Consider the following 26,869-nt stretch of genomic DNA (forward strand, 5'->3'; position numbering starts at 1 on the left):
TCTGCCTAATCAAATCTGCCAATGAATAGGGAGGTTATGGGATTTGAATTCACATTCATGGGTAGGGGTTACGGGAGTTACGAAATCCCACACATCAATACGTTTATTGATTATGGGGTGTCCAGATACGACGAACCCGGTACATGCTCGGTAGCCTCGAGAGATCCTCCGGTAGCCCCGATTTCATTCATCTGAAATTCCGTAAAATTTCCAACAAAAAATGCTTGCGCGTTTGTTTCCCGGTAGACGTGCTTAATCTCCTCCACGGCTCCACTCCCAACAGCTGCATCATTGATCTCCAATCATGTATAAGCTAGGTTATCTAAAGGATGCATTGGCTGGTAATTAAAAATTTTTGTCTATCAAAAAAGAGGATGCATTGGCTGGTCCGTGCCCATAATGTCGCATCCATTTCCACCTGCTAGAGGGTCAAATTTCTGTCCAAATCCAATTGAAAGCCTCAAGGCCCATATTTGAGCCTCCAAACTAGATGATACCTGCATTGATCTATGGAAACCAACAATCCAATTCTCATCCGCATTGTGAACCAGGGCCGGCGGCCTGGGTAAGCCGGCAGGCTTGGGCAACCCTTAGCATGGGGCAACCAAAAGGGAAAAAAAAATATCCAGAAAGTTTAAATGATAAATCCAACAAAGAAAAAAAAATAGGAGCATGTATAGTTTTCATCCAAAAAAATTAGAAAGTTTCTCAGACATTTGAAAATAATATTGCTAAGAGAACACTACAAGAAAAAACACAATTCCCGACTAACCCTTTAGTCGCCTAATGTCCCCTTTTTAGTCGGCAAATGGTTTTCCCGACTAAATAAATTAGTCGGCAACTTTGTCGAGGAATGAGAGTCGGGAAAGGGTTTTGCCGACTAAACAACATTTAGTCGGCTAAGGTATATACTATTGGCTACTAAACTTTAGTCGGGGAATGTTTAAACCTATTGCCGACTAAAAGTTTAGTCGGGAAATGTGTATACTATTGGCGACTAAACTTTAGTCGGGGAATGTTAAATCTATTGCCGACCAAAGTTTAGTCGGGGAATGTGTACTATTGGCGACTAAAATTTAGTCGGGGAATGTTAAACATATTGCCGACCAAAGATTTAGTCGGGAAATGTGTAGCCTATTGGTGACTAATGTTTAGTTGGGTAACGTCTTGTTATAATCGTATAAATTCTAGATTTTTTTTTTTATCCGCAAATTCATTCCAGAATTTCCTACAAATTTTTTTCCCATTCTACAAAACCTATAAATTTGAGCCAATAAATCATTACATCCACAAAACCAACCTAATGCAATTAATACAAATTCTAAGAAACAAATCCAAAATTTCATAAATATAGTAATAGTGTCCACCAAATATAGTGATAACAACTTGTCTTCAAATTCCTAGAGCACAAAACAGCAACACGTCTCGAACTACAAAATGTATCTAAACTGCAAGGCCACAAAATACTAAAAAGTTCTACTCTAACAAACAGATAACCTTAAAACATCCAAGCACGTCCACAATATCTTTGATCTTGATAGTCAATAACCAAAAGTATAACTGCGGGATACTCCATTAAAGCGTCGATCTGTAAAAAAAAGAACAATCCACCATTAATAATTATGAACTAGTGTACCTCATTGCTCAAAGACTGAACATAGGTAAATACTAAGCCAAAACGAAACATATGGCAGCAGAAACACCAGTTACAGTAAAAAAATAACTACTGGCTTTCAGATCCAAAAACATGAGCTCATATTCCAACTCTCAAGACCATATTTTAAGCAAACAAAATCAAATTTTTGCACCTAACCACCAAATTCCAGCACTTGAGTACATGTTTTCAACAAATACAATTTGTTTCCAGCATGTTACACTCGATTCCTGCACTTTTACACATAATTTCAGCTCTTGTAGATTATTTCCAGAATTCAACAACCAAATTCTTGCATCTATACTACAGCTACAGCAGATTTAGCACTTAATAAAAGTGATTTCAATATCTAAACTTCAATTGTAGCAGTTAGAACTTCAATTTCAGCATCACAACAAAAGACATAAGGAACACAAAAAAAATAGCAAGGTACCACACTTGAAATGCCAAAAAAACAGCCATTTACAACACTACATGGCTGCAATCAATCCCAAATTCAGTGGTTCCATAGCTCATGTTCAAACTCTAAAACTATGGGTGTGATCAGTGGTTATGTTGAGACATCATAATACAATTCTAGCAAAGCAGAATCTATAACGTACAATGCAGACATGCCAAACCCAAAATGATAGTTCAGTTCTCCATACCCTACGAAATGTTCTGAAAAAGAAAGAGATTTTGCTCCAAGTTGTTATATGACAAATTATGGCATGACTCATGAGTGACTAAGCGAGTTAACCAACCCAGATTTTGATGCCATTCTACATAATATCGATGATATGCAACCTACGTAGTAGCAAAACTTCGCCAGAATCAAAGTGTCGGTGTCAGAAACGTGTAAGACATGGATACGCTCCGAACACACTTCAGACACACGTGTCTAACACGCTTCTGGTTCATAGCTTTCTAAATGAAGTTCTACTCCTTGGATGACCATATTGCCTCCACACCAAAGGTAAGTTAACAAAGGAGATCCGAATGAAGCATTGTTGATTGATACTAGATTAACATATTTCACTAAGAAAGCATGTCCAGATAGCTACATAGCTACTATAAGAAATCAAGCTACTCAAAACCTGTATAAGAACCCTGTCCCCCCACATTCAATAGTATCCCAAGTAATTAAGTTCAAAGTTCAATTCTATCAAGAAACAGAATTTCAAGCAAATTGCAGTCATCATTTTTTGTCCAAAAAGTCATATCACACGATGTTCAGACTTTCTGAAACTTGATAGAACTATGGATCAAGAAATTTACTTTTTCAGAAATCTTATAAACATATAAATCCAAAATGACGATACATGCAAAGTAAGTTCAAGGGTATGGAGAACTGAACAAGTACAATATGAAAACATGGCCATGGAATCATGCTATAAAATAAACTTTTGAACTAAACAAACACTCGCCATCTATTTTTTTCACGGGTCAGGAGTTGAAATGGCAACTCATACTTGGGGCATGTCTAGATGGCAACTCATACTTGGCAACTCATATCTTCAGCTCCAATTTTTTTGGTGTAATCACCAAATTCATTCCTGCAATGAATCACATCCAGCCCAAATTTGTCGTATTTCCTCAATGGTAAATATATTAGTAGTTAAGAAATGCGGACTATCAAAACAATAAAAAAAAAAAAAAAAAGTATTGCCACAATATCAAACAATATGATTGTCCAAGGGTATATAGAAAAAACAAGATACTATTGATCATTAAGTTCCTTTAAATGCTAATTAAACCAAAGGGCCAATAAGGTACCAGTTCCATAGACTAATTAAAGAAGTAGTTAAAGACGTGGCTATGAGGTCATACCAGTTACTCCCAACAAAAAAACAGCCATGTTATGCACTTGAAAGGACACAAAAAATAGCAATGTACAACACTTGAAAGGCCAAAAAAAAACAGCCATATTAAAGGCTTACAAAATGGACTGCAAATTCAAGTCGAGAGCAACTGTAAGTCGACTTGTTCAAAAATACAAAATGGGAAAAAAAAAATTGGTTCAAAGTGCAGTGGTAAGTCGACTAATTCACCGAACTAACCTCCAAACAGACCTCGTGGCCGCCCAAACCAAAGCCATGAACGATTAGACTACCACCATTTGTGGTTCAAAGTCTAGTCATCTAAATTCTAATTCTCATATAATGAAAATTTGTCATTACAATGGCTGCCCCAACATTGCTTTGACCACAGAAACACAAAACCCACACTTTCACACAACCACGTTTTTCCTTTCCAGAGAAGAACAAAAGACCCCACTGCCTTTTTCTTTCCAAAGACCGTTAAAGCTATTGTTTTCCCAGGTGAACCAATTGTGTTCTACCGAAGACACCCACACATAGTGTACCAAGCAATTTTTCTTTTCCAGAGGCTACTGCTTTCTAATGGTGTTTTCCCCAAAACATATGAAGACCAAAAAATTCTAAGGCTTCACTGCCCAACACAAATTCCATCATACCGGCCCTTATCCACTTCATTCAACCAAAACTTTTCCCCCATCTCTCTCAAGCAATTCAACAAACACTAAATCTACAACAACTTGATGGTCCAACTGTCACACTGTTCACAACAAATTAACACTACCCCAGCACACCCACGGGTCAAAAGGTGAGGAATACAAGCAGAAACAAAGGCATGGACTGATTATCATAGGAAAGATCAAAACCCAATATATAGATGATGAAAAAGTCACAGGAAAATGGAGTATGGGCATCACATACACCTGCAAAATCCATCTCGTTAATACATGCAAAATGAAGACTGAGCTCAGTAGAGGATTATACCTGGAGTTGTTGAGGAGAAGCAGAGCGAGCAGCCTCGGCCTTGAATAAGTGCGTTATCATTGTTTCTGTTGAAGTAAGGCGGCTCTAAGTTGACAGAGCGACCTAAACCATTGCGAAATTGAACGACGAGTTGCGGATTTAAGCGGCGATTGCTGGCCATGGCATCAATTGGATCCCTAGAAAATCACATAAAAGCAGGCGGGGGGAGAGAGAGAGAGAGAGAGAGAGAGAGAGAGGCGAAGAGAAGAGACGGGGAAGCTTGCATTCTCTGGGGTTTAGAAAAGACCAGGTGTATTCTATACACTGCCGTTTCTATTGGGAAACAAATTTGCCGACAAACCGATTTGTCGGGAATTACGACAATACCGCCAAGATTTTCAGCGAAAATTAAAATTGGCGCAAAAAATATTGGTATTTTCCGACTAAATATATAATTAGTCGGCAATTGTTTGATTTTAGGATTTAAAAAAAATATTTCGTGGGCTCTAATTGCACCGCCATTGCATGCAAACACTAAACTTTATCGCTATGGATGTTCTTACAATGTTCGATCGGAACCGTTAGAATTTTCCGTTTTACCGTTTATAGCCTGGTCACCAAAATTGAAGAGAATTCCATATCAAAGACCACATGATCAAAAGACTTTTACTGCGTCCAAAAGAATTAAAGTCTCATAGCACACCACCCGAGCCCCACTTGAAGTCTTTTTCCACGACCAGAACCATCTATCTTTAATTTATTATGGGTTAGATCATTCTTACCGAGATTATAGTTGATCGATTTTCGTTAGACAATTGATCGAACAAAAAATACCTTTTTATAATGAGTTCATGTGTCGATAAAGGGGTTTTCTAAACTTGATCGAATCAGAGATTTACGAGAATGAATAATTCAACAAGTGCAACAATATCAACGGTCTCGATCTTCATGATTGTAAGACAATCGTGTGGCTACTATAACAATGAATACAACATAAGGCTTAGTTGATTATCAAGTAAATCAGAAGTATAGATTGCAAAGGTAACTGTCTAGTTATTTTTTATAATGCTCGATCTGAATCGTTAGGATTTCAAATCTTATCGATTGTAGTATTGTCACCAAAATCGAAGATCATTTGATATCAGCGACCACATGAAAGAAAGCTATTTAATGCGTTTGGAGACGTTTAAGTGTTATAATGCACTAAATGAGTCCCGCCGGAGATCTTTCTTGGCAATCGAAATCATCTATCTTTGACGCAATACGAATAAGATCATTTGTACCAAAAATGAAGTTAATCCCATATAGGTAGACACTTGATCAAACATTAATTTTTTGTAATTTAAAAATTTGTGTGCCGATAAAGGGACTACTTTAACCTGATCAAGCCAAAAAATTTCAAAAAACTTATGATTAAGAAGGACAAAAAAATGAATGGTTTTGATTGGAAAAGTTGCATCGTGATCAATGTAGTTGGAACAAATATTTCAATTATTGAGAAAGTTTTAAAAAGGGGGGAAAAATTGATATTCCATGACTAAAATTGTTTTTAGTCGGCAAACATATATAAATCCCAACGAAATAAATTAGTCGGGAAATTTATTTCATTTTTTGATTTTTTTAAATTGGTGAAAAATGCTTATTTTTCCGACTAAACCTACTATTAGTCGGCAAAACTACATAAATGCTGACCAAACTAATTAGTTGGTAAATGTATTTCGTTTATTGATTTTTAAAATTCATAAAAAGTTTAATTTTTCCCAACTAATCCTATTATTAGTCGGCAAAAATAACTAAATCCCGACAAAATTAATTAGTCGGGCAATTTATTTCATTTATTGATTTTTTAAATTGGTGAAAAATGCTTATTTTTTCGACTAAACCTACTATTAGTCGGCAAAACTACATAAATGCCGACCAAACTAATTAGTTGGTAAATGTATTTCGTTTATTGATTTTTAAAATTTATAAAAAGTTTAATTTTTCCCGACTAATCCTATTATTAGTCGGCAAAAATAAATAAATCCCGACAAAATTAATTAGTTGGGCAATTTATTTCATTTATTGATTTTTTAAATTGGTGAAAAATGCTTATTTTTCCGACTAAACCTATTATTAGTCGGCAAAAATGCATAAATTCCGACTAAACGAATTAGTCGGTAAAATTTATTATATTTATTGATTTTTTAAATTAGTTAAAAATAATTTTTACCGACTAAATGTACTTTTAGTCGGCTAATATGATAAAATACCGACCAATATAATTAGTCGGGAAAATGTATTTTATTTATTGATTTTTTAAATTGCTTAAAAAATTAATTATCGCCGACTAAACTTACTTTTAGTCGGGAAAAATGTACTATTAGCGACTAAATTAGGTTTAGTCGGGAATAATAAAAACTTCTACCGATTAATTATTATTTAGTCGGTAATTGGTCAATATTTGGCGACCAACGTTTTTTTAGTCGGCAATGTTAGTCGGGAATTGTGTAATTTGTTGTAGTGGAAGTAGCAAAATCAATTGACAACCTTGATTTTATAAGGTCTTATTGGAAACATGGTTGTTTCAAATAGTATGGCCGAATCAGTCAAACAACTCAATCATGTAGGGCCTTATATTTTTTAACGAAAAAGCTACGACCGTCGACGGTGGCCTTACTGATTCTATACCGACGGTCACATGGGTCTCAATCCGGTCCCACATAAAAAATCTAATCTGTTCAATATTTTTAAAAAACAATATTGTGCAGGCGCATGAAAATCAACTCAATCCAATATGTATAGATGTTTGATCCAATCTTCCTATTTTTCATTAAGATTTCAGGATCTTGCAATTTGAATGAAAAATGAGAAGATTGGATCGAATAACTTCACTTATCAGAATTAACTTGATTTCTTACATGCACACTCGATTATTTTAAAAAAAATTATTGAATGGTTCGGATTTTCTGTGCGAAATCTAAAATAGATTCTGTGTGAACATCGGTGGAAAATTGGTAAGGCCACCGTTGGTGGCGGGGGCAAAAGGACTCATTTTTTAAAGCCATGCATCAGAAGAAAAAACAACCACCATTTTCAAATTGAGTGGCGCTACAGTTCCCGATCGGAGAAATCCCGATCGGAATCCCGACGCCCTGTCGGGCACACTCTGGCCACCGGACGGCCGATCCGAGCCGTCCAAAAATTCTATAAAAAAAAAACCGAGTGGGCTTACGCGGGAATAAACGGCATCCGACATGTGTAGATGGCCGATCCAAGCATTCCATTTTTGGCCGATCCAAACACTCCATTTTTGGCCGATCCAAACACAAAAATGGATTGTTTGGATCGGCCATCTACACAAGTTTGATGCTATTTATTCTAGCGTAGGCCCACTCAATTTTTTTTTTTTAAATTTTTGGACGGATCGGATCGGCCGTCCGTTGGCCGGAATGTTCCCGGCAGGACGTCGGGATTCCGATCGGGATTTTTGGTCGGGAAGCTCAGACTTTCTGTTTCAAATTGACTAATATAAACCCCGAGTCTTGCGTGAATCTCACCCCACCGGAGAGAAATTAGGCCCAACCAATCTTTGACTTTATATGAGTTCTAGTAGTTATTAATATAAAATACCGTGATACATAGAAAAAAACATTGATCTTGTTAGACTTAATCTCATATTACTCATCTAAAAATCATCCACAGTGGTATAATAAAAAATGGATAACCAAAAGTTGACACGTCAGCTTTTGATTATTCATTTAAGAGGTTGCTAAGCTTAACAATGTTGAGATTTACAATGGTCACTTCTAGTCCATAACCAAAATAAAGAGTCCATTACAATTTCACACAATCTCTCTCTCCCCATCTGTTTTTTGCCATTCACTTTCCTCCATTACTTTTTTTTTTGGGCAAAAATATATCGAACATATGGTGTTTTTCCTAGTGTTATCTATCAAAACTATACCGAAACTTTTTTTTTCTTCCTATTTCTGTAGCCTATATCACAAATTCACCACTCTCTTAATCTTTCAAAAAAAATCAGACATGTTCTTGAATTTGAAAAAGAATGCAAGATTTTTCTTCTTCTTCTTTTTGCAAGGTTCTTCATTTGCTCAACCATAGGGGGAGGAACAAAAAAAGAATAACCATTTTTTAGTCAAAAAAGTCTTCTTCTTTTTTTTGCTAAAAAGTGATTATTTCTCAAAATACTCAGGTAAAAGTAAAAAAAAATTACTTTTCTGATTCCTCTAGTCGAGACGAATCAATAACCCATAAAAATTTGGTGCAAAACTAATAAATGGGAAAAAATTCAAATAAAGACAATTTTCAGATTTAAGTTAAGTTTAAGTTAAATTCATAAGAATGCAGCCTAAAATAAAAACGGAAAAAAAAAGTGAAATACCTTAATCCGACAACGATGAGTTAAATTGTAGATGATCGAGAAATATAAGCTTCATTTTTTGAGGAAAAGAAAGAGAAATAATTTGTGGTTGAAGTGAAAAAGATATAGAGCAAGTGAAGAAGAGAAGAAGAAAATACTAATTGAAATACGCACGTATATAAATTTTGGAACCAATTAACTTATGTAATGTGGGGTTCACAAATTTTGATTATTGAAAAAGGTTGCTAGTTTTGATTATCCAAAGCCCAAAATTTGATTATTTCTAAGGATGTTGTTAAGTTTGATTATACCATTGTGAGTCATTTTTTGCACAAATATTGTTAACTTTAACAACAACTGACTTTTAATTATACCACTGTGGATGGCCTAAACCACCCAAACTTGGTTAATATATTTTAGAGGTTACTCTATCTATCGCCAATTGGTTTAGGTTGGAACCCTCCAAGAAATTTAACATGGTGTCAGAGCTAGGTCTTGGATGAGCTCACCTCGCGTGGTCAAGTCTCTGTCGCCGAAGTCAATTACCTCATCTCATCAATTTATACCTCCACGTGCATTCGGGTTGCATGTGAAGGGTCGTCCAAGTCAAATCTCTTGGTTTCCTCAATTCGTACTTCCACGTGCATTTGGGCTGCACGTACGTGAAGGAGAGTGTTAGACTTAATCTCATATCGCTCATCAAAGCCATCCAAACTTAGTTAATATATTTTAAAGACTGCTCCATCTATCGCCAATTAATTTTAGATTGGAACCCTCAAAAAAATCTAACAGGTCTAATACAAATATGCATGTGATGTTCTTTGAACTATTAGACACATCTATACATGCCTACGGATCGGACTGTCCAAGATGTGAGTTCTAGCTATCTAATATACAGTATAAAATACCGTGACACGCTGATTTATGAGCATTGATCTAATACAAATATATAACATCACGTGTTCCTTTGACTATCAGACACATCTATGTACGACTTTGTACATATAAGTACATGCCTACGGATTATCCGAGATGTGAGGTGTAGCTAATTTATGAGCATATATTGATCTCTAATACAAAAATATGTGAGATCACGTGTTCCTTGTACTATTAGACGCATCTATGTACAACTTTGTATACATGCTTACGGGCTACGGACCATTCGAGATTTCACGGAGGTACATTTCAAGTGATAGTGGCTTTAGAAATTTCGTATTTTTATGTCGCATAAATAAAAAAAGAGCATATTGTTTCCTTCGCTATAACTAGTATTTTGAGGTACGTAACTGACATTCAAGTGTGATGAGTTAGCAAGGTGTAATGTGATAATGATTTTTGTAATTTGAAAAATTCTGGATCGCCTAAGTATATAAATTTACTTTTTGTAATCTCTTATAAATAATAACAATCAAACCCATACTCAACATTTGATCAACCAATCACACAAACAAAAGCGACCAAATAGCAAACGCAACAATGTACATGGAAAACCCTTGGAAAGGTAAAAATCACGAAAAGTAATCAACTACTACTATAAAATACTATTATATGGTTATAAGTAATTTTACAGTATAATTTTGAATCCTCACAAATCGTGCGAAGATGTACTTGTTAAATTCACGCTCACCACAGTTAGTGCTTGACCGCCGAATGTGTTGAATCCTCAAACCTTTCGAAATACTTCTAGAAACACACGAGAAGACAACACAAGTAATTGAATCAAATTTTGTAAGTACTTCTTGGAGTTATTTTTGTTACTCAACGATCTATCGATCTTCTTTTTACTCCAATATTCAAGCTAGAGACCCCCTTCAATGTTTTCTAAGGTTAGAAGGAGTTTTGGGGCGACTATATCATATATAGCTGCATAATTATAAACTTCAGAATTTGTCTGAGTTGCTATATATCGAATCCCTTGATTTTTATTTTTATTTTTTTTCTTCCCCTTCAACCACCTAAAAACTTGACCTCTCAATTACAAAATATCATTGATTTCTTTCTACTTTCTAAATAAACACTCTAGAAATAAATGAAAATTACATTATAATTCAATGAACGGGGATACAATTAATGTGTGTTTTGTCGTGAAATTTGCCAACAAAAAGAGACCGTGGCCTATGAACCTTTCATAATTAAAAGTGATCTAGAAATGTTCCTTTTATTTTAAATTGCAATTAAGTACATTTATTTTCGCCATGGGTAACGTTTATTAGTTAGTAAGGTTATTTTTATTTTCGCTATGGGCTCTCCGTACCTCGGAGCTTCTCTATTAAAAAACAAAAAACAAAATAAACCCCTAACCGTCTCTTCTCTTTCTTCCCCTCCCTCCCCGGGTTTGACAACCCTAATACGGCAAGGGAGGGGAGGGCTTTCCCTTGGTGGGTGTTTTCCTTTCTCTCAAGTTTCTTACTTTCAATAATGTCCTCCTATCCAGCGAAGGTCTTTTCTCTCGATCTTAGATCTGAAAGTTTCTTTCTCTCGATCTGCTTCTCATTCATCATCGAAGTGTCATTTCAAGTTTCGACAATGGTGATGGTGACGGTTCCCATTCATTTGGGGAGGATGTCGTCGGTTCTGTGTGCTAAAGTCCATGCCCTGCAAGAACGCCGACTTACTACTTGCTAGTTTGTGTTTGTATTACGGTAGAATTGGATTCACTTGTGATAGAAGGGAACTCGATCGCAGCAATTGGTTCAAATTTTGGATAGCAAATTGGTGTAGGATTTGTCAATTTTTTTGCCAAATCGGTAAATGTAGCTGCACACACTTTGGTAACTTCGGGTTTGCGAAGATCTAGTATTCGTACTTGAGTACCTAGATCTCCTGATTAGTTATTGGATCCTTTGTGGGACTATAATCATCTTCTTTGATGTATTATTATGCTCTTTGTTATCGATGAAAGTTTCTTCTATGTTGAAAAAAAAAAAACTACGTTGGCCTTGTCTTGCTTTTAAAAAAAAGGCATCAACTGGCATTAAAGGATGTGTTGGCAATAGTTTATGAACCTTCTTGGTTCGTAGTTGGAATGATTGTTCTTGGTAATTGTGATATCAATTTATATTGTTTCAAAGATTAATAAAATATATTTTTTTTCGTTCAAAAGAAAGAATAAACTGAACCTTCTTGGTTCCACCAGCTGGTCCACTTGCTTACATAATTGACTTTTCCATTATTTAAAGACATTGCTTACATAATTGAACTGAAAAATAGAAATTAAAATTAACACATTAGCAACCTCGTAGAAAAGTTCGGATCATTCAGCGATATGTACCCCAAATCGGGTCAATATAAGCTAGCAATACTGGAGCTATGATGGCTTATAACATCATCCACAAGTCAAAAATTGTGCTCGGTTACTTAAAATGGAATAGTGCTCTACTTCTTATTTAACAATAACAATACTAACTAAATGTTTTGGACATGCATCTATTAATTGGGTGGGAAAATTCAATGAGATTATAAAAATCAAGATAAAGTCATTAAAGAAGAAAACATGATACAAAGACATTTATTAAGAGGTTGCTTTTCGAAATCCTAAAAAGCAATTAAATGGGAATTTTTAATTTTCTCATATGATTATTCAATGAAAGACAAATAGAGGTGAGAAATATATTATGTATAGATTTTATTTTATTTTCTTTGCGAAAACAAAAAGTAAAATATAAACTATAGGGTTAAAACTGATACAACTAGTACTAGAGGGACAAAATTCAGATTTTGTTCAAGCTAGAAGAACTGTTTCTAAAGTTTTTCCATGTTCGAAGGTATAATGTACAAGGCAAGAAAATATTTTGAAACCTGAAGGGGCTTCTGATGTAATTCATTTGTGCAGGCATGATTAGTATATATTTTAATTTGCTGCTAAAATTACAAGCAGAGTCAAATTTAAGTGAAATTTTAAATTCTTATATTATTAATTTTCTTTATTAGTGATGTTATTGTTAAGTGATGCTTTTGAAAATTTATATTCTTCGGCTGTGGTGTGTGATTTCTTCTTGTCGATTAATACTTGTTGCTTTTGGAAATGTACGTAATTTCTCCACTTATGTTTTTGTCCATAGATCGAAGACATAAAATGAAAAAAATTTGTTAGGTTTTGAAGATGAATAAAATCAATGTCAGCGTGCTACATGTTAATATAGCAAAGATGACGTTAGGTTTCGATTCGACGATGAATAAAATTTGTTTCCGAAAATGTAAAATTTATCGCAGGTAATTCATTTCCTATATAGGATCAAATTAAAATAGGACTGATGTGTCAATCATTTCCTATATAGTATCTATCTGTTTTACTTTCCTTTTACAAATACAACATCAATTTTTTCTTTTTTTTGAGGGAATAAATTTTTTAACTAGTAGAAATTACTTGAGTTCAATTGGACCAATTTGTTGTGATATGCTTCAAAAATAATGGACAATCATAGTTTTCTCCTATTTTAGATATTTTATTTGTAATTCTTTAATTCGTTCGCAGGTCTCAAATGTTATAATTCTTTAATTCGTAATTATATTTAGAAAAATTATAATATAAGGTTTTCTAAAACGAATCGTTATTATTTTTAGAAATTAAAATATAAGGTTTTCTAAAACGAATTGAACTCTAATTAAAGAATCAAAGAACTCATGTTAACTCAATTCCAGCATCGCTATTATACAAGAGGCTACATTTCAAAATGTTAACTCATGAGTTAATATTTTAACAAAAGGAATAAAAACCCCTTATTGTCGAAAGTACATAAAAATTTAATTTTTTGTTTTTCGCAATTATCGTGCATAGCACGAGTTTGCTGCTAGTTTTCTGATTGAAGAGAAATCATAAATCCTTGCATAAAAAACAGACAAAAGCAATCTCATAATGTATTTCAATATGGTAAAAGCATATTACAACAGCTTATAAGCACAACTAATTTTGCCCATCACTTGGCGATACGATTTTTTTTTTTATCGGCAAATCGAATTTTATTAATCATTGAAACAAAGTTACAACGATTAAAAAGATCCACCACAGCCAACAGCCACTCTCCCTGCCTCAGCTGCAGAAGAAGCAGAGCACATTGCGAAGCAACCACTCCCTCGGCCAGGAATGCAAAAGCCCTTGAACAATGGAGTACCGATGAGAGAGAGAGGACCACCCATCATCAACACAACAAGACCGATAAAGTTAACGTAACCCATTTCTTCCCTCTGGATCTGGAGAGTCTAGGTGCATGAAACAAGGATAATAAACCAAAGTTTATATAGGAACAGTATAACAAATTGTATTTATTACATTTATATTTATGCTTTCTTGCCCACAAAGCCATTTTAATTGTCTTCGTTGTCATATGCCAGAAGACGGTATGCATTGTTGTACTCCCTCTGCCCCAATTTGTTTGTTCAACTTTGGAAATCTAGCTTTTTTAGGGAACACAATGATTACACCTAAAAAGATTCAACTTTTCATATTTACCCTCAACTTTTTCAAAAAAGTTACATTATTCCACCAAAGAAAGAGCAAAAAGGGAAAATCGATCCAATTAAAAGTCAAATGGACAAATATTTTGGGACACTTAAAAGTTAAAAAATGGACAAATAAATCGGGATGGAGAATGTAAATTTTAACTTCCCTACTAATTTATTGAAACAAACCAATTTTCCGGATGGATACACAAAATAGTAGCGGAGATCGGTAGGTCAAAAATAGAGAATTTACTCACTTGATATAACATGAACAACAACCATTCTCTGGTCATGCTGAAATTGTTGATGAAAACACATTCAGAATAATCTGACTATCCAACAAAACCATGAAACCACCAAGGGAAAACAAATAAAAAAGAAGGAAAAAATAAATTTTGCCTGTTTGCCTTTTCAATGCACGGAGAAAAGATTAGTTGCGTTTATATAGATCTTGAGAGCGTGAGAAATTGAAGTCGCCATATCATAGACTATCTTTTACGTTATTATTATGTGAGGATTAGAAAGATGTTGCCAAATAAGATTATTGCAATTACTCGGTGTAAATATTTGAATTAATTAATATTCAAGATAATATTTATCGCAACTAGTTTCATTTAGAAAAACCATGTTATTAGTATCTCCATCCTATATTCAGTATCTATTTTCAGAAGTCGTGGCATAATCGGATGTACTAATATTTACTTTTGCGCATGATTTTTCTACTTTTTCTTGCACCAAATTAAATATCTTAACTAATTATGATTAGTGTCAAGGTTGTTGGGAATTAATGGACAACAAACATGGTACAAATTAGGGAGTAAATTCTCGCCAATAAATTATGGTGTGTACTTATAGACAGAAAATAAATTTTATTCCATTATTAATTTCTTTGGCCATATTCAGAATAAAACTTATGCCGCAATAAGAAATACGTCGATTATCTTATCAGAAAAATCATGTACAAGGATAACATCTTTAACATCTTGATTTGTGGTTGTGGGTCTTGGACGGTGGTGGTGGCGTGGTTGAAGCTGCTTAGGGTTTAGGAGTTTGGTTTGGGCTAGTTTGTTTTTGGATGTTTTGGGCCTAGTCCCCCCACTAGTTTGGGCTAGGTTCCTTTTGTTTAGAATTGGGTTGGGTTCTTACCAACCTTGTGGTTTTTTTGGGTTCTTCTCATGGTTTGGGATCAGCCTGTTAGGCTTAAATCAGGTTCTCCGTGTGTTTTGGAAAAAACAATTTTGGGTAGTTAGATCGGTGTATCTAAGCCTCTATTATCTCTTTTCTAAGTTAATCAAAAAAATTTAATCAAAAAAAATATTAGTTCTACATTGATTCGGTATGAAATGGGTAATTATAATCACTATATGTGATTTTAGAATCTATCTGCCTAGTAGGTTAAATTAGTTGGTTCATTTTAATTTTCTACATGGTAACAGAGCGATATTCTTTTGATCCCATATTTCAAAAGTATGCAATTCACACTCTACGATGATAGAGCGACCCATAAACAAACTAAATGATAATTATACGTACCCAAAAGGCTACCCATGAAAGACTTCATATACAATTGGACGTGGGAGCAGGGCCGGTTCTGAGCTGAGATGAACAAGGCAGCGGACTTAAGTCCCCAAATTTTGAATCAAAATTAGGGCCCCAAATAGGTATAGCAAGACATATAATATATATTTAATCTAGTACTTATATAACAAATAAGTTGGCTAGCCCAGCGAAAAATTAAGCTTAATTCCTCTATCCAAGAGTTACATGATTCAAGTCTTAAGGCCCTCTTCTATTCTTCCCCATATAAATATTTGTTTCCCTCGTAAGTTCGTCATAAGCCCCAAAAATCTCAAAATCGGCCAGAGATACGGTTACATGATGATAGTCATACATTTTTTTTGATATGCAACAAAATTTTATTAAAACTCGACAAAAGGTACATCGAGGGCAGACCAAATACGGACCACAGAGGATGAGGTACCATAAGAGGCATACAAAAGAAAGAAAAAAAGAGAAAAAAACATTCAATGGAGGATATTGAATGGGCCCAGAAACAAGATGGCCCAAATAACATCACTTTAAGTCCATTTGAGTAGACAATACCAGCACCAAATCTCTAACCCAGGGGTGCCTTCAATCATTTGAGACTTTCAGCTTCATAACATCTCTAAGTCAAACCATTTGGAGCATTCAGCGACATCAGCATAACCTCCAAATCAGGGAAGGCCTCCAAGTCAGTAAAATTCCAACAATAGCATATCAGAATCATTGCTAGCCAAAACTGAGAATACCAGCCGAAACAATTCCAGCAAGAAACATATTCAATGATAGTCATACATTGGTTGGGTATGGATACGACTCATCATTTATATAGTAAGTACCAGAGATTGTGCCTATTCAATGCACGAGATAAAAAAATTCTTTGGTTCATTTTCCGTGCCGTGTATTGAATGAGCAAAAATGCTGGTTGATAAAAAAGATAGTTTAATATTTTATTTGGTCCCGTGTTCGTTGCACGCTAGTATTGGCAGTGGCTGAACCACACTAGGGCAAGCGGGGTCACGCGACCCCGCTGAGTTCCAAAATACCCCTAGAGCAGGTATAGTTTTGAGGAGTATTTCGTAATTTTGCCCCAAAAGATAATGTTTTTGCCCTGAAAATCCCAAAAAATTATGTGTGTGGTAGATATTTGACCCCACTGCAACCAAATCCTGGGTCCGCCCCTGAGTATTGGTATCAAAGTTGTCAAATCCGTTCCGTACCGGCCGGTACGTACCGTACCGGTGTGTAAACGGAACGCAAAAAGTCATGTTCCGTTCCGGTTGAAATACCAGCTTGTTCCGACAAATACCGGGTGTACCGGACAATACCGTCCTGTTCCGGACATTTTCCGGTGTTCCGGCCGGTTCAAAATTACCCTCTCTCTCTTTTTTTTTTTTTACATTGTATTTATGTTTATACTTAAAATATGGTAGATATATATTAAATATATATATATATATATATATATATATATAAAATATTAATTGCGGTAAATCCGGAACGGTACCAGGATACAGCCCGGTACCGATACGTACCATTTCAGTAGTGAAAACGGTACGCTGGCCGGTACGGTATTGACAACTTTGATTGGTATCATTCTATACACTAAAAGACGTGACGGTATTTTTTTCTCTTTCCTCCCTCTCTCTCTCTCTCTCTCTCTCTCTCCCACTTCCCCACATTTATCTCCCCCAAAAAAAGTGAAAAATCTAAGAAATTAAAAATGGGGATTTGAAGGCTTGTGAGGTTCAAATACATTTCTATGATACTTCTACTAGCATTTGTGTCCGTTCGATGCACGGGATAAAAATAATAATTCGGCCCCGTGTATCAAACGGATACAACGCTAATTGCTTAAAAAGATAGTTTAATATTTTTTTTGGTCCCGTGTTCGATGTATGGTAGCACTGGTCTCATTCTATGCACTGAAAGACATAAATACATACATGTGTGAAAAATAATTTTGGTGTACCACGTGACAGTGTCCCAAGAGTATAGAATAATTTTTTTTCCATATTCAACCCCCACGTTTCCCTTTCTCAATTACTCTCTCTCTCTCTCTCTTACAAAAAAAAAAATCTAGAAAATTAGAATTGGGGGTTTGAATGCTTTTGAAGGCAAAACACATTTGTTTCTGTGTGTCAAACGGGTACATCGCTAGTTGATAGAAAAATAAACGTCAATGTGAAATTTTTATTATCTCGTGTGTCGAACAGATACAACTCTGATTGATAAAATATATAATTAAAAAAACTCATCGATATAGATTTGTCTCGTGTATTGGACGAACACAATTTCTGATTTACAAAATATACTAACTTAGAAAATAAAAAAACATCGATATAGGTCTTCAAAAAGACAAAAACTAAAGAGTATAATATTTATTTATCATAACTTATGTTACGTAATACTTAAATCTCAACTCCTCCCCTACAATCATTCCCTATATTCTCTCTCCCCGTCTCTCTCCCCGCCCCCCCGCCCCATGTCTCCCCCACGTCTCTCTCTCCCTCCCATTTTTTGTAAATTAAAAGAAAATTTAAAATCTAAAAATTAAATTAGGAATGGAGGTTTGAAGGATTGATAGGCCTAAACATCAGGGCCGGCCCTGGGCTAAAGCCTGAGATGTCGGCGTTTTAGGCCTCCGAAATTTCAGAAAAAACGAGGGCCTCATTTTTCATTAAAAAAAATCAAATATTATATATACACGGGGCGGCTCCGGGGACACTTAAAAAAACCTCTAAAAAAACATCCTCAAGTTCAAATCGAATTTTGATAATCCGAGCCGTTCAATATAATCAGAACGTGATTTTAAGGGTAACTGTGAGAAATCAGCAAAAAAAATGACCAGGAAGGACTTCATCCGAACAGTTTTTATTGAATGGTTCAATAAAAAACTGCTCAAATTAAGACATTCCCGGTTTTTTTTTTGGCCAATTTCTCACAAGCAACCTTAAAATCACGTTCTGAACAAATGCATTGAACGGCTCGGATCATTAAAATTTGATCGGGAACTATGAGATTAAGATTTGGAGGATTTTTTTAGAGGTTTTATTAAGGGTCTCCGGAACCGCCTATATATATATATATATATATATATATATATATATATATATATATATAGACAAACACACACACACACACTTAAAATCACGTTCTGATTACATTGAATGGTTCGGATTATCAAAATTCGATTTGAAACTTGGGGAGGTTTTTTTAAGGGTCTCCGGAAGGACCGGAACCGCCCCGATATATATATATATATATATATATATATATATATATATCCGTGTTACAACTCAATGACAATTCTAGCAAAAATGGTTTGTGTGAAGTACATAAAATTGGGGTGGAAGATCCTTTCTTCAACTCCTAGGGAGGGTTTTTTTTTACAAAGGTTTTTTTCCCCTTTTTTTTTTCTTTTGGATCTAGAAATAAATAATATACAGCTTTTACACCTTTTGCATTCCTATGGTTAAAGTTAATAACATGATTAGTTAAAAAAAATGCAGTGTATGAGTGGTATTTCGTTAAGTTTGATTTTTTTCTAATGGCATAAAATATTTTAAAATTTTATTTTAGTTAAATTACGAAACTAAAATACCATGTTGAATATTTTTACCTTATATTAATCACCTATATTGATATATTTTTTTTTTATAGAAAACCTAAGGCCTCAATTTTAAAAGTCGCTTTAAGCCTCCAAATTTTCAGGACCAGCCCTGCTAAACACATTCCTATAAAATATTCCCTACAACATGAAAGGACTATAGCGAGGATTTAGTTTCCTCGCAAAAGCACTTGATTTCCTCGCAAAATGTATTAGCGAAGAAAATTTTCGTCGCCAATTTTCCTCACTAAAACCTTGTCGCAAAAAGTATTAGCAAGGAAAAAAAATTCCGTACTTATTTTGACATGTTGCGAGGAATTTTTTTCCTTGCAAATACCATTTGTCGTCAAATAGGCTACAAATTTATTACTACAAACAACAGGCGAGGAAATTTTTTCCTCACTAAACAAAAAGAATCCCAAAACAGAAGTTATCTCTCCGCGTTTTTTGCAACTCCTAGTAAATCTTGGTTCTCTCCCTTAAGACGCGAAGCAACTACCATCCACACTACATTGTACTTTCAATGAAATTGGTGAAACTTTATTTGTATATTATCTCTTTCACCACTCCAAATTAATTTTTGTGACATTAATTTTGCCATTTTTACTTTTTGTAGTCTTATAGTGTTTGAAGTTTATTTGAACAAGTTAATTTTTTGCTAGCACAACAATTTTATCTAACTAACAGTTTTTGAAGGACTAATAATATGTGTTATTATTCTCATTTTTTGATGGGATAGTCCTAGCTTTTATGGAATGAGATTTTTGTTGTCATGAAGTTGAGATATATTTCAACGAAAAAGTTAAGGACAGAGAAAATTTACCTCAGAATACCCCGAAAAGAGCAACTAGTGCTTGAAATTCATTTTGATGTGTGGGACCTTATATATCAAATTGAATCTCAACCACTAATTGCTTTTTTCGGGGTAAGTTTTCTTTGTACCTAGTGCTAATATTTTAATATCAGATTATGAATAACAATGGGCATCACCCTCATTTTCTAATTTTAAAAGTGAGTTTGACCCCTTTTTTTGCCAAATACAAAGGGTATTATAGACTCGTAGCTTTTTTCATCATCGCTATAATAATACGAACAAAATTTATAAATATTCATATAAAATCATCCTAAAAGCACTAAAGACAATACTTTTTAAAATTTTTAATCTTTAACAAATTTATTAAAATTTTAAATTCCCCCCCCCCCCCCCCCCCCCCTCTCTCTCTCTCTCTCTCTCTCTCTCTCTCTCTCTCTCTCAATATGTATATGTATAAACAAAAGTATCCATGATACTTACAAAATTGCATTTGAAATTAATACTTAACATATTTATCTGGTTATAAAGAAATGCCATTAGGATCACCTAAGTTGGTTTAAACAAAAGTCAACTATTTACGGAAAAAAAAATTACAGCATGAATGCACAATACATATAAAATAGTGTATTTTTTGTGAAATAATGCATTTTTATGTAGATGTTCTGAAAATAGAATTGTGATGATCCAACTTTGAGATATTTTAAATACGACATCAGTACTTTAAGATGTTTTTAACTTTATCTTCTGTTGAGTTTTTTACTATTATGAAAAAAATCATCGATACCTACACTTTAAGATATTTTTCATTACTAATTAGAATAAGAAAAGTGACAAATATATTAAGTTTTTATCCAATTCAATGCAATTGGTGATGAAAACTATTTGTTCTCTTTTAACACTTTTTTATTTTAATAAATTTCATAATGGTATAGTTTATTATGTCATACCGTCGTGACATTACAAAATACATAGAAATATAATTAATAATAACTTATATATAAAAAAAGAATGAATCCTAAAAAAGATAACGAAATATTTTCTCATCAAAAAGTTACATTTGGCGAGGAAACAGATTTCCTCGCAAAAAGGTTACATTTGGCGAGGAAAATTGTAACACCCGTTCCGAGCATGCACGTGCATCGCATATGACATTTAATTTTATGTTGCATAGGCATGCTAATTGTTACACGTGTTGGGTTATCGTTCACATTTCATTCATAAATTGTTTAGCGATACATGATTAAGTTTGAGGGTTTAATTAAGTTAATTAAAAGTGTTTGACTTGGTTGGTGGAATGAAGGGTGGAGATGAGTTATGACACATTTAAACCTATACACCCAACCTCATGGGATAATTCTTCCCTAATAAATCTAGCTTCTACCGTATTCTACACTATTCCACACCCCTCCACCGTTTCTTTAGTATCACGTAGAGAGAGAGAGAGAGAGAGAGAGAGAGAGAATAAGTAGAAGAAGAAGAAGAAGAAAAGGAGGAATTGGAGAAATCTAATTGAAGGTAAACCCTATTTTATACCTAATCTATGTTTTGGGTTTTGATCAAACATGTTTATACCTGGATATTCTTGTAGTTTAAATCCTAATTGGTTCATGGGAGAATGGATTTTAACCTAGCAAATTCGTCCATCTTTGGGACATGTCTCAATTCTGTCAATTAGAGCTTGAACTTGACTGAATCTGTCATGTTCTTAACGAATTTTTCTCACTGACTTTCCGACCTTGTAATTTTCTGAAATTTTTACTGGAGATGGATATGCATGTGTAGTTGATTGGGTAAAATTTTCGGAATTTATTTCAAAGAGGGGAAAAAGTTAAAAATCGTGCACTGAACTGTTGCTGTGAAACTCGTATTGCTGACTGCACTGACACAAGTTGAGAAAACAGTCATATCTCCTAACTCGAGACTCGAAATCACATTCCGCTTGCTTTGCTGAAAACTAGACTTGTAGGGCTTTCCAACGGTGCAACCCGTGTGCTGTGGTTATGCCCGAGCAATAACAGATTTGCTGTTAAAGTTGACCCAAAATCTGTCTCTGCACCAGTTTTGGTGTTTTGTTAAGTTATAGTCGCGAGGCCGTAGTAAGGTTACCCGAACCCCATTTTTTATGAATGACCTGTCGATTCGAAGAGGAAGAAGTTAACTTTTCAACGGTTTAAGTAAAATTCTTAGAATTCACGATTATGTACTGGATATGATCAGAACCGTACATGTTGGTCATAGTCTAAGCCTTATTCTTGAGAATTCTTGTATCAAATCTCATTGAATCATCTTTTGAGCATTGAAGAACATCACCCATCATTTTTATTGCATTTTGCTTGCATTTTAACATGAGTTGGTGTATGAAATATACTAAGTGTAGTGTCATTCATATTCTAGGATCGGGGGACGAGTCTCCACCTCAAAGTTGAGAAGGGAGCCTTTCGCTTGTCTTTTGGATCTTGAAGGTGAGTGTGCTATTTCATTGAAGTGGCTAGCTAAAAATAAACTTATCATTTTTCTGCAAATGTTGAAAATTTTGACGGTAGTGATATGGATCAAGTTGCTTGAAACATGATTTATTTCAAGAGCATGCCATAGCTGTATTGTTGGTTGGAATTGTTTTCTTCTTGATGTACACAAGAAGGGTATAAATTGTCTGTTTGCTGTACACAAACAGGGTATAAATTGTTGGAAGTACCCTGTTCACAGGATCACGGTACCGTCATAACTCCTGGTTGCGAGGGAAGCAACCCTATGGTTTCTTGAAATATTGTGCTTATTTAATGGTTGTGAAAAATAACTTGTTTCTTGCTAAATATGGCTAGAAGCATTACTCGATCCATGTTTGCTCGTGTAAATTGTTTTATGCTTTTTGCTTGAATGAAGTAGTAACACTCACAATCCTTCCAGGTAACTGAAGTAGAATTTTGGTCCACTACTGGTCTGACAGGCTGTAGGAGCGAGGACGAGGGTCGACTTGGTGTCCTTTTAGCATAGTACATTTTGTGATATCAATTTTTGGAGAGTTGTCGTATCTTATGTGGATGCAACTCATCTTGTAAAGTTCTCTTGTAAATTTTATTTTGGAAGCCGGTTGTAATATACTTAGTTGACTTTGTCTTGCGTTTATGGAATGAATTTCATTAAGATTGATATTAAGCTTTCATTAAGACTGATTATGTTAATCCTTCTAGAGCGGGTCGTTACAAAAATTCTCGCCAAATGTAACCTTTTTGTGAGGAAAACTATTTTCCTCGCTAGAAAAGACTTTTTGGCGAAGAAATTTGTTTTCTCACTAGAAAAGGCGACGAAATTGAATTTCCTTGCAAATAATATACTTTTAGCAAGAAAATTCATTTTCCTCGCTATAGCCCTTTCGTGTTGTAGTGACCGCTAAATAGATATTAATATTAAATACATTAATAGATTCGAGCCTCGCTGTTGATTTTTTCAAATTAGGAGAATAGGACCCACCACTGGTCCCTCCATGTCAACCTTAGCTGCCAACAGCCGAGTTTTTTTTCTTTTTTTTGTCAATATAACTGAGATTAGCAGCGGAGAGTTCATTATAAAATCTTGAGAAAGGATATCCACACAGATTGAAAATCTGTACCAGCACGTACAGATTTGATTTTGGCCCATCTCGAGTCCTAATAAATGATTTGAACCGCTTATTTTGTTTAAAATATTATGTTAAGGGTTTCTATAAAAAATTAATTCAATTGAATATCAATAAGGAAATTTATGATACATCAAACTTTACTTTAAAATTTAGGCTTGAATGCTATGACAAAGTTGGATATTTCATAAACGCCTTTACCGTTATTCTATTGAGCTAATTTTTTACGGAAATCCTAAACATAATATTTTTAAATAAATTGAGCGGCTCGAATTATTTTTTTAGGATGTGAAATGGGCTCAAATCAAATCTGTACATAAAGATACTCTGTACGAATAGGAAAGCTCAGCTAAAATCTTGAACAAAGCCAACAGCTGAGTTTGGACGCCGGAAGTTTTCAGGCGTGACGATTGGCAATTATGGCATCCTTGTTTTCCTATATATGGCTTTGTGGTCTCAAATGTTATAATTCTTTATTTCGTTCGTAGATCTCAAATGTTATAATTCTTTAATTCGTTATTATATTTAGAAATTATAATATAAGGTTTTCTAAAACGAATCGTTATTATATTTAGAAATTATAATATAAGGTTTTCTAAAACAAATTGAACTCTAATTAAAGAATCAAAGAACTCATGTTAACTCAATTCCAGAATTGCTATTATACAAGAGGCTACATTTCAAAATGTTAACTCATGAGTTTATATTTTAACAAAAGGAATAAAAACTTCTTATTGTCGAAAGTACATAAAAATTTAATTTTTTGTGTTTCGCAATTATCGTGCATAGCACGAGTTTGCTGCTAGTTTCTTAATCGAAGAGAAACATAAATTCTGGCATAAAAAACGGGCGAAAGCAATCTCATAATGTATTTCAATCTGGTAAAAGCATATTACAACAGCTTATAAGCACAACCAATTCCGCCCATCACTTGGTGATACGATTACCGCGACCGACAACCACCCTCCCTGCCTCAGTTGCAGAAGAAGAACACATTGAGAAGCAACCACTCCCTCGGCCAGGAATGCAAAAAACCTTGAGCAATGGAGTACTGATGAGAGAGAGAGGACCACCCACGGCCATCATCGACAAAACAAGACCGATGAAGTTACAGCAACCCATTTTTTTCCTCTGGATCTGGAGAGTCTAGGTGCATGAAACAAGGGTAATGAACAAAGTTTATATAGGAAAAATGTAACAAATTGAATTTATTACATTAATTATATGGATGATTTCTTGCCCACAAAGCCAATATGATTGTCCTCGTTGTGGTATGCCAGTAAGAGAGTATGCATTGCTGTAAGTTCTTAAATGACCTTAACTTCCCTACTAATTTTCTGGATGGATACACAAAATAGTAGCGGGGATCGGCAGGTCAAAAATAGGGAATTTACCCACTTGATATAACATGAACAACAACCGGTCATGCGGAAATTGTTGATGAAAACACATTCAGAATAAGCTGACTATCCAACAAAACCATGAAACTTTTGCCTGTTTGGCTTTTCGATGCACGGAGAAAAGATTAGTTGCGTTTATATAGATTTTGAGAGCGCGAGAAATTGAAGTCGCCATATCATAGACTATCTTCTACGTTATTATTATGTGAGGATTAGAAAGATGTTGCCAAATAAGATTATTGCAATTACTCGGTGCAAATATTTGAATTAATTAATATTCAGGATAATATTTATCACAACTAGTTTCATTTAGAAAAACCATGCTATTAGTATATCCATCCCATATTCAGTATCAATTTTCAGAAGTCGTGGCATAATCGGATGTAATTTGGGCGAGAGAAGCAGGAATTCGATAATTTGAAAGTGTGACTTCAACGGGTTATCCTAGATCCGACGAAACCGGATGCTTTGCAATGGAGATGGTCAAGTGATGGAATTTTTTCGGTCAAGTCAGCCTATGGGCAATGGGAATTGCAATCCCACTCCAGTAGTGCGATGCTTGGATCTCTTTGGAAGAATCTGGACTCCCCTAAGGTGGAAATCTTTGTGTGGCCATGGCAGTAAAAGAAAGAGCAATAATCAGGTCTGTCCTTCTTAGTAGAAATTTGATAAGTGAAATTCATTTAACGTTGTGCCCCTTATGCTCCCTGAATCTAGAAACTCACCAGCATTTGTTTCTTCACTGTCATTTCTGGTGGAGTGTTTGGTCGATAATCCTAGATTGGTGGAATATCAAATGGGTTTGCCCAAGTTCAGTACCAGACTTAGCAAACTGGTGGTTTGTTAATGGTTTCTCCAACATGGAGAAACATGTTTGGGAAGCTTGCTTCTATGCTACATTGTGGTCTCTTTGGTTGGCAAGGAATGATACTATCTTCAACAATTCTACGAAACAAGCTTGGGAGGTGGGGGATTTAATAAAAACTAGAGTGGCGATGTAGATGAAGGCGAAGTTTGACATCAAGATCTACACCGTTGAGGAGTTCAAGATTTTCTTAGATGGTATCCGCAAACTAAAATTGTAACCCAATTCTCAGGAGAGGCTCCAACTGTCGGTTGGATGTGTTTGTAAATTTGGGCTCAACTAACCTTTGGCTTAGGTTGATCTTCCTCGATGTACCCCTTTCGAGTTTTATAAAAATGTTCCGTTTGCCGAGCGAAAAAAAAATATTTAGAGTACTTTTGCGCATGATTTTTCTACTTTTTCTTGCACCAAATTAAATATCTTAACTAATTATGATTAGTGTCAAGGTTGTTGGGAATTAATGGACAACAAACATGGTACAAATTAGGGAGTAAATTCTCGTCAATAAATTATGGTATGTACTTATAGACAGAAAATAAATTTTATTCCATTATTAATTTCTTTGTGCATATTCAGAATAAAACTTATGCCGCAATAAGATATACGTCGATTATCTTATCAGAAAAATCATGTACAAGGATAACACCTTTAACATCTTGATTTGTCGTTGTGGGTCTCGGACGGCGGAGGAGCAGAAGCAGTGGTGGCGTGGTTGAAGCTGCTTAGGGTTTAGGAGTTTGGTTTGGGCTGGTTTGTTTTTGGGTGTTTTGGGCCTAACCCACTTGTTTGGCCTAGGTCCCTTTTGTT

General features: G+C 34.8%; 1 long non-coding RNA gene across 1 annotated transcript; it reads right to left on the reverse strand.

Annotated features, from left to right (window-relative positions):
• Positions 1–1,326: 1,326 nt before the first annotated feature.
• On the reverse strand, positions 1,327–4,670 carry LOC131300321 (uncharacterized). The gene is made up of 2 exons (XR_009190924.1): positions 4,435–4,670; positions 1,327–1,588 (listed from the first exon to the last, which is right to left on the reverse strand). It is a non-coding gene; the product is annotated as an uncharacterized LOC131300321 (long non-coding RNA).
• Between the last annotated feature and the right edge of the window lie 22,199 nt (positions 4,671–26,869).

The sequence above is a fragment of the Rhododendron vialii genome, chromosome 9a, assembly GCF_030253575.1.
Source record: "Rhododendron vialii isolate Sample 1 chromosome 9a, ASM3025357v1".
Classification (NCBI taxonomy): Eukaryota; Viridiplantae; Streptophyta; class Magnoliopsida; order Ericales; family Ericaceae; genus Rhododendron; species Rhododendron vialii.